This window comes from Coregonus clupeaformis, chromosome 9 (genome assembly GCF_020615455.1).
Source record: "Coregonus clupeaformis isolate EN_2021a chromosome 9, ASM2061545v1, whole genome shotgun sequence".
NCBI lineage: Eukaryota > Metazoa > Chordata > Actinopteri > Salmoniformes > Salmonidae > Coregonus > Coregonus clupeaformis.
This window is the reverse complement of record NC_059200.1, coordinates 19802345-19814410: the sequence shown is the minus strand read 5'-3', so window position 1 is coordinate 19814410 and position 12066 is coordinate 19802345.

The window sequence follows — 12066 nt, the reverse complement described above, 5'->3', positions numbered from 1 at the left end:
GTATTATATAATACATCAACCAACAACTCAGTTTTACAGTGTTATATATATAATACATCAACCAACAACTCAGTGTTACAGTGTTATATATATAATACATCAACCAACAACTCAGTGTTACAGTGTTATATAATACATCAACCAACAACCCAGTGTTACAGTGTTATATAATACATCAACCAACAACTCAGTGTTACAGTGTTATATAATACATCAACCAACAACTCAGTGTTACAGTGTTATATATATAATACATCAACCAACAACTCAGTGTTACAGTATTATATAATACATCAACCAACAACTCAGTGTTACAGTGTTATATAATACATCAACCAACAACTCAGTGTTACAGTGTTATATAATACATCAACCAACAACTCAGTTTTACAGTGTTATATAATACATCACCCAACAACTCAGTGTTACAGTGTTATATAATACATCAACCAACAACTCAGTGTTACAGTGTTATATAATACATCAACCAACAACTCAGTGTTACAGTGTTATATAATACATCAACCAACAACTCAGTTTTACAGTGTTATATAATACATCAACCAACAACTCAGTGTTACAGTGTTATATAATACATCAACCAACAACTCAGTTTTACAGTGTTATATAATACATCAACCAACAACTCAGTTTTACAGTGTTATATAATACATCAACCAACAACCCAGTGTTACAGTGTGTCACGGATGCCGCCGAGGCTGCTCCTCCTCCTTGCTCGGGCAGGCTTCGGCGTTCGTCGTCCCCGGAGTACTAGCTACTACCGCTTGATGTTTTCGATGTTTGTTTTGTCATGTCTAGTGGGTAACCTGTTGCGTATTCTGTATTGATTATGTCACGTATAAGTTCACCTGTTTTTTGTTTTGTCTTTGTATGTTATTGTCCGTGTGTCTTGGATGCCTTGTGTCGGTGTTATACTCATTGTGTCATTTTACGCATATGGTGTTTTTTCCCTCCAGTGTTGGAGACGTTTATTTTCGTGCGTATTTCGTGTTCTAGTAAAGTCGTCTTTACTTATCCTCTGTGTCCTGCACCTGACTCTACCACCGCATACACATCAGCCTTTGACAGAATAACATACCAACCCATGGAGTCAGCAGGAGCAGCGGCGGTGCCTGAGTCACTGGAGGATCGGGTCAGCAGCCAGGACGCCATGATCCATCGACTCAGCTCTGCCATGCAAGACGTGATGGACACCCTGCGCCGATGGGAAAGAGGAGGTTTGCCCACACCTCCACCTACATTACCACCACCATCGGCCAGCCCCATCATACCATCTCCGGAGTCCAGTGGGATTCGGCTCTCGCTCCCGAGGGCATATGATGGCACCGCAGCCGGGTGTCAGGGGTTCCTACTTCAAGTGGAACTCTACCTGGCCACCATACACCCGGCGCCCTCGGGACACGAGAGCGTTTCCGCCCTCATCTCCTGTCTATCCGGCAAGGCTTTGGAGTGGGCCAATGCCGAATGGAGGGGAATAGACGCCGCCACCATCAGCTACGCGGAGTTATCCCGCCGCTTCAGGGCTGTTTTCGATCATCCCCCAGAGGGTAAAGCGGCGGGGGAGCGTCTGTTCCACCTCCGACAGGGGAAGAGGAGCGCACAGGAGTTCGCCCTGGATTTCCGGACTCTAGCAGCGGATGCGGGGTGGAATGAGAGGGCCCTCATCGACCACTATCGGTGCAGCCTGCGAGAGGACGTTCGACGAGAGTTGGCCTGCAGGGACACCAATCTAAACTTCGATCAGTTGGTGGACATGTCAATCCGTCTGGATACCCTGCTGGCTACCCGCGGACGTCCGGAGTTGGGGCCGTCCATTCCATCCCCCAGCACCTCCGAGCCAAGCCCAATGGAGCTCGGGGGTGCTGGTGCTAGAGAGAGGAGGAGAGAGATCCGGAGGCAAGCCGTCCTCTGCACCAACTGTGGCCGTGGAGGACACACTGCGGTTAGGTGCTGGGGAGGGCCTCCAGGGGATCGAGGCAACAGGTCACGCACTGGGGAGTCATTCCAGGTGAGTAGGTGCCCATCTCACCCAGAGCTCTCTGTTGTTCACCTGTGTATACCAGTAGTGTTTCCCCAGGTTGCATCTCATTCCCAGCATAAGGCGCTAGTCGATTCAGGCGCAGCTGGGAATTTTATTGATCGTAATTTTTGTGTTAAGTTAGGGATTCCTCTCCTACCAGTAGATGTGCCCTTTCCTATCCATGCCCTAGATAGCCGTCCGTTGGGATCTGGGTTGATTAGGGAGGTCACAGCGCCACTAAAGATGAAGACGCAGGGGGGTCATGAGGAGATCATTCAGTTGTATCTGATCGACTCTCCTGCGTATCCCGTGGTGCTGGGGCTTCCTTGGTTAATCGCCCATGACCCCACCCTTTCGTGGTAACAGAGGGCTCTCAAGGAGTGGTCTGACCAGTGTGTCGGGCGGTGTCTAGGTGTTTCCGTAGGGGCGACCACGGTGGAAAGTCTGAACCAAGTGCCCGCACTGCACATTCCTCCTGAGTATGATGATTTGGCACTCGTGTTCAGCAAGACTAGGGCGACGCGATTGCCACCTCATAGACAGGGGGATTGTGCGATAGACCTCCAGGCAGGTGCTGCACTTCCGCGTAGTCATGTGTATCCTCTGTCTCAAGAGAAGACGGCGGCTATGGAGACATACATAGCCGAGTCTCTGAGACAGGGATCCATACGGCCCTCCACTTCTCCTGCGTCCTCTAGTTTATTTTTTGTGAAGAAGAGGGATGGAGGGTTGCGCCCGTGTATTGATTACCGTAGTCTCAATCAGATCACTGTTAAATACAGTTATCCTCTCCCTCTGATTGCGAGTATGACGGAATTTTTGGGTTTTGCCAATTACTACCGGAGGTTTATCCGGGGTTTTGGACAGGTAGCAGCTCCCATCACCTCCCTGCTGAAGGGGGGCCTGGTGCGTTTGCAGTGGTCGGCTGAGGCGGACAGGGCGTTTGGTAAACTGAAGGACCTGTTCACCTCAGCTCCGGTGCTGGCGCATCCGGACCCCGCTTTAGCGTTCCAGGTGGAGGTGGACGCGTCAGAGGCCGGTATTGGGGCTGTACTGTCTCAACGCTCAGGCACGCCTCCTAAACTCCGGCCCTGCGCTTTTTACTCTAAGAAGCTCAGCCCGGCGGAACGTAATTATGACGTGGGGGACAGGGAGCTGCTAGCCGTGGTTCAAGCCCTAAAGGTGTGGAGGCATTGGCTTGAGGGGGCTCAACACCCTTTTCTCATTCTGACTGACCATCGTAACCTGGAGTACATCCGGGCAGCTAGGAGACTGAACCCTCGTCAGGCTAGGTGGACCATGTTTCTGGCCCGGTTTGTTTTTAAGCTCACTTACATCCCAGGGTCCCAGAACGGTAAGGCAGACGCCCTGTCCCGGCGATATGACACAGAGGAGAGGTCCATTGAGCCCACTCCCATACTGCCGGAGTCTTGTCTGGTGGCACCGGTGGTGTGGGAGGTCGATGCGGAAATCGAGCGGGCGTTACGCACCGTCCCTACTCCTCCAGAGTGTCCAGTGGGGCGGACGTACGTTCCGCTCGAGATTCGTGATCGTCTCATATATTGGGCTCATACGTCACCCTCCTCTGGACATCCTGGTACTGGCCGGACAGTGCACTGCCTTAGTGAAAAGTACTGGTGGCCAACATTGGCTAAGGACGTGAGGGTTTATGTCTCCTCCTGCTCGGTGTGCGCTCAGTGTAAGGCGCCTAGACACCTGCCCAGGGGGAAGTTACAACCCCTACCCGTTCCACAACGGCCGTGGTCTCACCTCTCGGTAGACTTTGTCACGGACCTTCCCCCTTCCCAGGGGAATACCACTATTCTGGTCGTTGTGGATCGGTTCTCTAAGGCCTGTCGTCTCATCCCAATGCCGGGTCTCCCTACTGCCCTACAGACTGCTGAGGCTTTGTTTACCCACGTCTTCCGGCACTACGGGTACCCGAGGATATAGTGTCTGATCGGGGTCCCCAATTCACCTCTAGAGTCTGGAGGGCGTTCATGGAACGCTTGGGGGTCTCGGTTAGCCTTACCTCGGGTTTCCACCCTGAGAGTAATGGGCAGGTGGAGAGAGTGAACCAGGATGTGGGTAGGTTTCTGAGATCTTATTGCCAGGACCGGCAGGAGGAGTGGTCGGGGTATATCCCCTGGGCAGAGATTGCCCAGAACTCTCTACGCCATTCCTCTACGAATCTGACCCCTTTCCAGTATGTGTTGGGGTATCAGCCGGTTCTGGCACCATGGCATCAGAGCCAGATCGAGGCTCCTGCGGTGGATGAGTGGTTTTGGCGCTCGGAGGAGACATGGAACGCTGCGCATGTACATCTGCAGCGGGCTATCTGTAGGCAGAAGGCGAGCGCCGATCTCCACCGCAGTGAGGGTCCAGTGTACGCACCTGGAGATCGAGTCTGGCTCTCGACTCGAAATCTGCCCCTTCGCCTGCCCTGCCGGAAGCTGGGTCGGCGGTTTGTGGGGCCATTTAAAGTCCTGAGGAGATTGAACGAGGTATGTTACAGGTTACAACTGCCTAATGATTATCACATTAACCCCTCGTTCAATGTGTCTCTCCTCAGGCCAGTGGTAGCTGGTCCACTCCAGGACAGTGAGATACGGGAGACTCCTCCGCCCCCACTGGACATCGAGGGGGCTCCGGCGTACTCAGTCCGGTCCATCGTGGACTCGAGACGTCGGATGGGGGGTCTGCAGTATCTCATGAAGTGGGAGGGGTACGGTCCGGAGGAACGGTGCTGGGTGCCTAGGAGGGACATTTTAGATCCCTCCCTCCTGACGGAGTTCCACCGGAGTCACCCCACGCGCCCTGCTCCGCGTCCTCCTGGCCGTCCCCGAGGCCGGGGTCGGCGCACGGCTGGGGCCGCGCGTCAAGGGGTGGGTACTGTCACGGATGCCGCCGAGGCTGCTCCTCCTCCTTGCTCGGGCAGGCTTCGGCGTTCGTCGTCCCCGGAGTACTAGCTACTACCGCTTGATGTTTTCGATGTTTGTTTTGTCATGTCTAGTGGGTACACCTGTTGCGTATTCTGTATTGATTATGTCACGTATAAGTTCACCTGTTTTTGTTTTGTCTTTGTATGTTATTGTCCGCGTGTCTTGGATGCCTTGTGTCGGTGTTATACTCATTGTGTCATTTTACGCATATGGTGTTTTTTCCCTCCAGTGTTGGAGATGTTTATTTTCGTGCGTATTTCGTGTTCTAGTAAAGTCGTCTTTACTTATCCTCTGTGTCCTGCGCCTGACTCCACCACCACATACACATCAGCCTTTGACACAGTGTTATATAATACATCAACCAACAACTCAGTGTTACAGTGTTATATAATACATCAACCAACAACTCAGTTTTACAGTATTATATAATACATCAACCAACAACTCAGTTTTACAGTATTATATAATACATCAACCAACAACTCAGTTTTACAGTATTATATAATACATCAACCAACAACTCAGTGTTACAGTGTTATATATATAATACATCAACCAACAACTCAGTTTTACAGTATTATATAATACATCAACCAACAACTCAGTGTTACAGTGTTATATAATACATCAACCAACAACTCGGTGTTACAGTGTTATAAACAATAAACCTCTGTGATATAACTGACATAGACATACAGTACAAAATACCAGGCCTGATTCATACAGGTCCAAGAATCAGTCATCTCGTAACAAGGTCCCCGTTATATGTTTATCTCATTTAGGTTCACAGATCTGCGTCAGTCAGTGCCATCAGTAAACCAACCATGGGCAAAAACAAACTATTAAAGACAATGAAAAGTGACATATTTCTGATGTTGGCCAAGTAACGCTTAATCATAACCACGTTTCTGGACATTTGGAGGCAGGCAGGCCAACTCTTATTCAGTTGTTATATAATACTTATTAGGCCTATCATTGCTGTATAGTCACTAACAGTATAGGGTGCTGTTATTTAAAGTTATTTATTGAGGATGAAAGATGTTTCCTAGCGCCTTCAAAGCTCACCACTGATCACAGTTGGTGTGAACTGTAAAGCCTCTGTCTTCAAAAGCTCCACAAATGAATAGGGTTTTGCTGATGTGTGCAGATTTCCCATGATGGTTGAAATGGCTCTGAGCCTTATGTCTTTAATAAAGGATGAAATCCACTTTAACCTACTAATTAGTTTTTTATTTTAATGGCTAGTACTTTTCACACACATTAAATCCATGTGTGTAATTCCTTAGAGTCTAAGACGTTGGGGGGGGGGTTCCATGCTGACATATGGAATTGTTTTAAGATGGTCATACCATGGATCATTTAGCTATTTGATTTAGAGTTTTAGGACCTCTTTAGGTATAAATATATATATTTCCATTCATTTTTTTAAATCGGTACCGGTTACATTCAGATTAGTCCCGTGACACTTGTGGGGGTTGTAGAGCAAAACGGAGAACACCACCGTGTTCGTGAGAGTCTCCCCTTTCCATAGAGTGGTAGGTCAAACTGTTCAGATGCTAAAGACGTTTTCGTGAGAAAACCGATTTTCGGGATGTCTCATGGTCTGACAAACACCGCTCTAGCTCTGCCACCTTCCACCACAGATGCGGAAGTGTGACACTGGCAAATGTGGTGGATTGAGACGCATCCAATGGAGAAAGAAAAACAGAAATCTCTAGCTTAAACTGACGGATTTTGATGGGGATTTTTTTGTTATGTAACTTAAGACTCTAGGGGGCTAATGAGCGGCCAATTTGAGTGTGTGAGTATGTATGTGTGTGCTTTTTCTGCTTTTCTGACTAGTTGTTCTGTCTTCACTGTCTAACACCCTTGTGTCAAAACACCCTTGTGTCAAAACAGCCTTGTGGATGTCTAGGTGCACATTGCTGACAGCCACACTATTCCCCAGGACGTCCCAATAACCCCAACTACCCCAGGTCGATTCCGTTTTTGTGCTCAGTCAACCCCCCCTCTAACTGCAGTGTATAATACTGTATCTACTGTATTTCCCATTTCAGACAAAATATGTGGTATATTACCTGTAAAAAATATAAGGTACACAGGGTCTGTGAAAATGCAGGAATCATGACTAGATCTTTTGGTGGATTTTAATTTAGCATGTTTTTTTTTACCCCCTATCCCCTATATTCAGATATATCAAAAAGCAGGCAAAAATAAGCAGGCATTCTAAATTAGTGGGATTTTGGTCGGTGTATGAAAGGGATAACGTATGTGAACAATGGTTGTTGATACAATGAATGTTTTGCACAGTTATGATATTTTCTTGGAGGAGGGGGTGAAGGAGGAGAGAGAGAGAGAGAGAGAGAGAGAGAGAGAGAGAGAGAGAGAGAGAGAGAGAGAGAGAGAGAGAGAGAGAGAGAGAGAGAGAGAGAGAGAGAGAGAGAGAGAGAGAGAGAGAGAGAGAGCGAGAGCGAGAGCGAGAGCGAGAGCGAGAGACTTGTTAACTCATGAGATGATGGCCCATCTGGTTTAAGTTGCTGAGTCCCCCTCCTCAATACTCAGAGTCGATATTCACGTCATATGAAGGAATTCCCCTAGACCATGCCCACAAATTGGGGAAAACAGACGTTCTTTCCCATTGACCCCATTGTAAAAGAGACAACTTCGTTTGTTATGCAGAAATAACAAAACATGCCAAAAAGCTGCTGTGTTGTCCAATGTACATGTAACCAGGTAAAAAATTCCGACCTACGTTCGCAATGCTCCCACATAGGGAAATAGAGCCTGTGAGAAGAGCCCTGTGGTTTCAGGCTATTCGGCGTGGGGAGAGTCAGGAAATTGTGGGACCCGGTGTCCAAGCAGGCTACACGTAGAGATGTGTGTGGAAATTATATCACAGGTAAGACATTTAACTTGTTTAGTATAGTCCGTATGTAACTCCACCCACTACCTGTAGCTGTATAGTCTGTAACTCCACCCACTACTAGTAGCTGTATAGTCTGTAACTCCACCCACTACCTGTAGCTGTATAGTCTGTAACTCCACCCACTACTAGTAGCTGTATAGTCTGTAACTCCACCCACTACTTGTAGCTGTATAGTCTGTAACTCCACCCACTACTTGTAGCTGTATAGTCTGTAACTCCACCCACTACTAGTAGCTGTATAGTCTGTAACTCCACCCACTACTAGTAGCTGTATAGTCTGTAACTCCACCCACTACTAGTAGCTGTATAGTCTGTAACTCCACCCACTACTAGTAGCTGTATAGTCTGTAACTCCACCCACTACCTGTAGCTGTATAGTCTGTAACTCCACCCACTACTAGTAGCTGTATAGTCTGTAACTCCACCCACTACTTGTAGCTGTATAGTCTGTAACTCCACCCACTACTAGTAGCTGTATAGTCTGTAACTCCACCCACTACTTGTAGCTGTATAGTCTGTAACTCCACCCACTACTAGTAGCTGTATAGTCTGTAACTCCACCCACTACTAGTAGCTGTATAGTCTGTAACTCCACCCACTACTAGTAGCTGTATAGTCTGTAACTCCACCCACTACTAGTAGCTGTATAGTCTGTAACTCCACTCACTACTTGTAGCTGTATAGTCTGTAACTCCACCCACTACTAGTAGCTGTATAGTCTGTAACTCCACCCACTACTAGTAGCTGTATAGTCTGTAACTCCACCCACTACTTGTAGCTGTATAGTCTGTAACTCCACCCACTACTAGTAGCTGTATAGTCTGTAACTCCACCCACTACTAGTAGCTGTATAGTCTGTAACTCCACCCACTACTAGTAGCTGTATAGTCTGTAACTCCACCCACTACTAGTAGCTGTATAGTCTGTAACTCCACCCACTACTAGTAGCTGTATAGTCTGTAACTCCACCCACTACTAGTAGCTGTATAGTCTGTAACTCCACCCACTACTAGTAGCTGTATAGTCTGTAACTCCACTCACTACTTGTAGCTGTATAGTCTGTAACTCCACCCACTACTAGTAGCTGTATAGTCTGTAACTCCACCCACTACTAGTAGCTGTATAGTCTGTAACTCCACTCACTACTTGTAGCTGTATAGTCTGTAACTCCACCCACTACTAGTAGCTGTATAGTCTGTAACTCCACCCACTACTAGTAGCTGTATAGTCTGTAACTCCACCCACTACTAGTAGCTGTATAGTCTGTAACTCCACCCACTACTTGTAGCTGTATAGTCTGTAACTCCACCCACTACTTGTAGCTGTATAGTCTGTAACTCCACCCACTACTAGTAGCTGTATAGTCTGTAACTCCACCCACTACTAGTAGCTGTATAGTCTGTAACTCCACCCACTACTAGTAGCTGTATAGTCTGTAACTCCACCCACTACTAGTAGCTGTATAGTCTGTAACTCCACTCACTACTTGTAGCTGTATAGTCTGTAACTCCACCCACTACTAGTAGCTGTATAGTCTGTAACTCCACCCACTACTAGTAGCTGTATAGTCTGTAACTCCACCCACTACTAGTAGCTGTATAGTCTGTAACTCCACCCACTACTTGTAGCTGTATAGTCTGTAACTCCACCCACTACTTGTAGCTGTATAGTCTGTAACTCCACCCACTACTAGTAGCTGTATAGTCTGTAACTCCACCCACTACTAGTAGCTGTATAGTCTGTAACTCCACCCACTACTTGTAGCTGTATAGTCTGTAACTCCACCCACTACTAGTAGCTGTATAGTCTGTAACTCCACCCACTACTAGTAGCTGTATAGTCTGTAACTCCACCCACTACTTGTAGCTGTATAGTCCGTTTGTTTGTGTTGTTGGTCCTGGCTAGCTTAATGTTCTGGTCGGTAGCTAGCTAGCACTCACTCACTCACGTGGCTGCTAGGGCCGTCATGAAAAGGGGCCTGAGGGAAGCCCTACAATATTACTTTTCTCTAAGTAGTGAGAACGCTCGGGAGCAGGCAATGTTGAAAAGTAATCTTTAAACATGTTGTACTTTTCTTAAATTTAGTTTTGTAATTGACTAATACAAGCATAAGTCAAGAAGAAGTATTTGCTGTCAGCCAATGGGTTAACCAAAGTAACCATAGGTTGTTTTCCCCCAAAGCGGGTGGGGCCGCGATGTTCTATCTAATACCGATTGGGATTATAAGAACCGCATGATGTCAATAAAACGTCCCATTCCAATCTTAGATTCACTTAAATTCAAACTGTCATGTATTGTTCTGGCAGAGAAGCATTCCAGACATCTTGATCAGTTTGAAATTATGTTTTGTTTGATTAAGGGTTACCACAATGTGTACCACTGATTTGGCCAATGGGAATCCGGCCCAATAGATCTTGACAAACTGACATCTCTTTCTCATAACAAGAGCAGGGGATCAATTGTGCCAGATTCCCAGTTCAGTTCATACAACTAAAAAGAACACTTCAAAATACAGAATTTGAAAAACCCACTTATACGATTTCTTAACTGTCACTCTGCTTACTACCATTTTCCAGGTCTCTCCATAGGCTCTTAGTCTCTCAGTCTTCACAATGTGCATTTCAAGGATGTTTTCCCACATTTCCCCTCCAAAGCTTCCAGATTTATAATTACCATTGAGACACAAAACGTTCAAATATTAAACTTCATACCAGAACAGGGCTAAAACAAACAACCTTGACATTTTCTGCTCTCCTTTCTCGTCAAGAAAGCGGATTTATAGTGAGTTCCTGCATAGTGGCAGTAAAGTCTCTTTCTTCCTGACCGGTTGGCTCTCCACCATGAGCCAATGGATTAACCACTACACAGTTGATGTGTTGGGCTGGATCCTAAAATGGCACCCTATTCCCTATAAAGTGCACTACTTTTGACTTGGGCCCATAGGGATCTTGTTAAAAGTAGTGCACTGTGTTAGGAATAGGGTGTCATTTGGGATGCAGATTTGGATTATTATTGACATTTCCATCTCCTGGCTGAGTTCACCCAATCCAGGCAACTTTCCAGCTGTCCAAACGGGGCCTTGAATTTGACGAACCATGGAAAAGGTCACACATTCCAGACTACTCTCTCAGGGTGGAAAATGAGTCGACACCTTCACAGGAACGTGTATAGCATACCCCTAAAATCTGACAACAATTATGGCATGAGTTTTCAACAAATTATTATGCCAAAATCGATCTGGTAAAACTCCTTCTCACTGGTTCTGCTCAGTCTGGAGTTCATCATGACAGAGATGTGTATTAGGAGCCCTAAAAATAGGAACTTTTCATAAAGACATATTACCAAAATGACTAGAAACGCCTAGGCCTTCACACAAGCTTGGCATACAGTACCGCCATGAATAAATAAATAAACGGAAGTATGATTTAATCGATTGTTGTTAAGATGTGATGTCACTAATTGTGCTGTTGAACGCTGGGAAGAAGAAAATCTATTAACTGGAGGATGATGCCAATATGGACACGCTGCTGGAACGTTTCAAAATGTTTGTTGATTGCTGTGATTACTGAGGCCTGATTTCTGGACCCGGAGTTCCAATTGAGTGTTCAAGGGGAAATAAAATAAAACCCTTACTTTCTTCAACTGTTTCTATAGGAACCGTGCATACATTGTAAAGATGTGGTTGCCGACAGAGCCATAGAGCAATATTCTCCACGTTCCCGTAGCTGTGATGTAGTCCACTATAAGCTTGGCAGGCAAACACTTTATGGTGAAATCGTGTGTGGAATGGTTAGTTTGGGATTTCTTTAGTCATGTGGATTTTTAATCAGTCTTGCTCTCCATGTAAGTTGTAACAAATAATTCAGGTATTTTCCAACTTTAAACACAGTAAAACAGCACAATGCCTTCACATTGTACGAATAAAGCTTTGTCATTTTCAATGTCGATTGTTTATTAAAGTTTTACCATAAAAGCAAACAGATGGTATTGACTTACTACTTACACAATAAGGTCATACTGACTGTATAAAGTTACACATTTTGAACAGACAATAAAATGGGGTCATACAATTACGGTATTTTGTGACATGGTAGAAAAAAGTATTATATCACTGTTAAAAAGGACAGTATTCTTCTAGTATATTACACAATATTCAA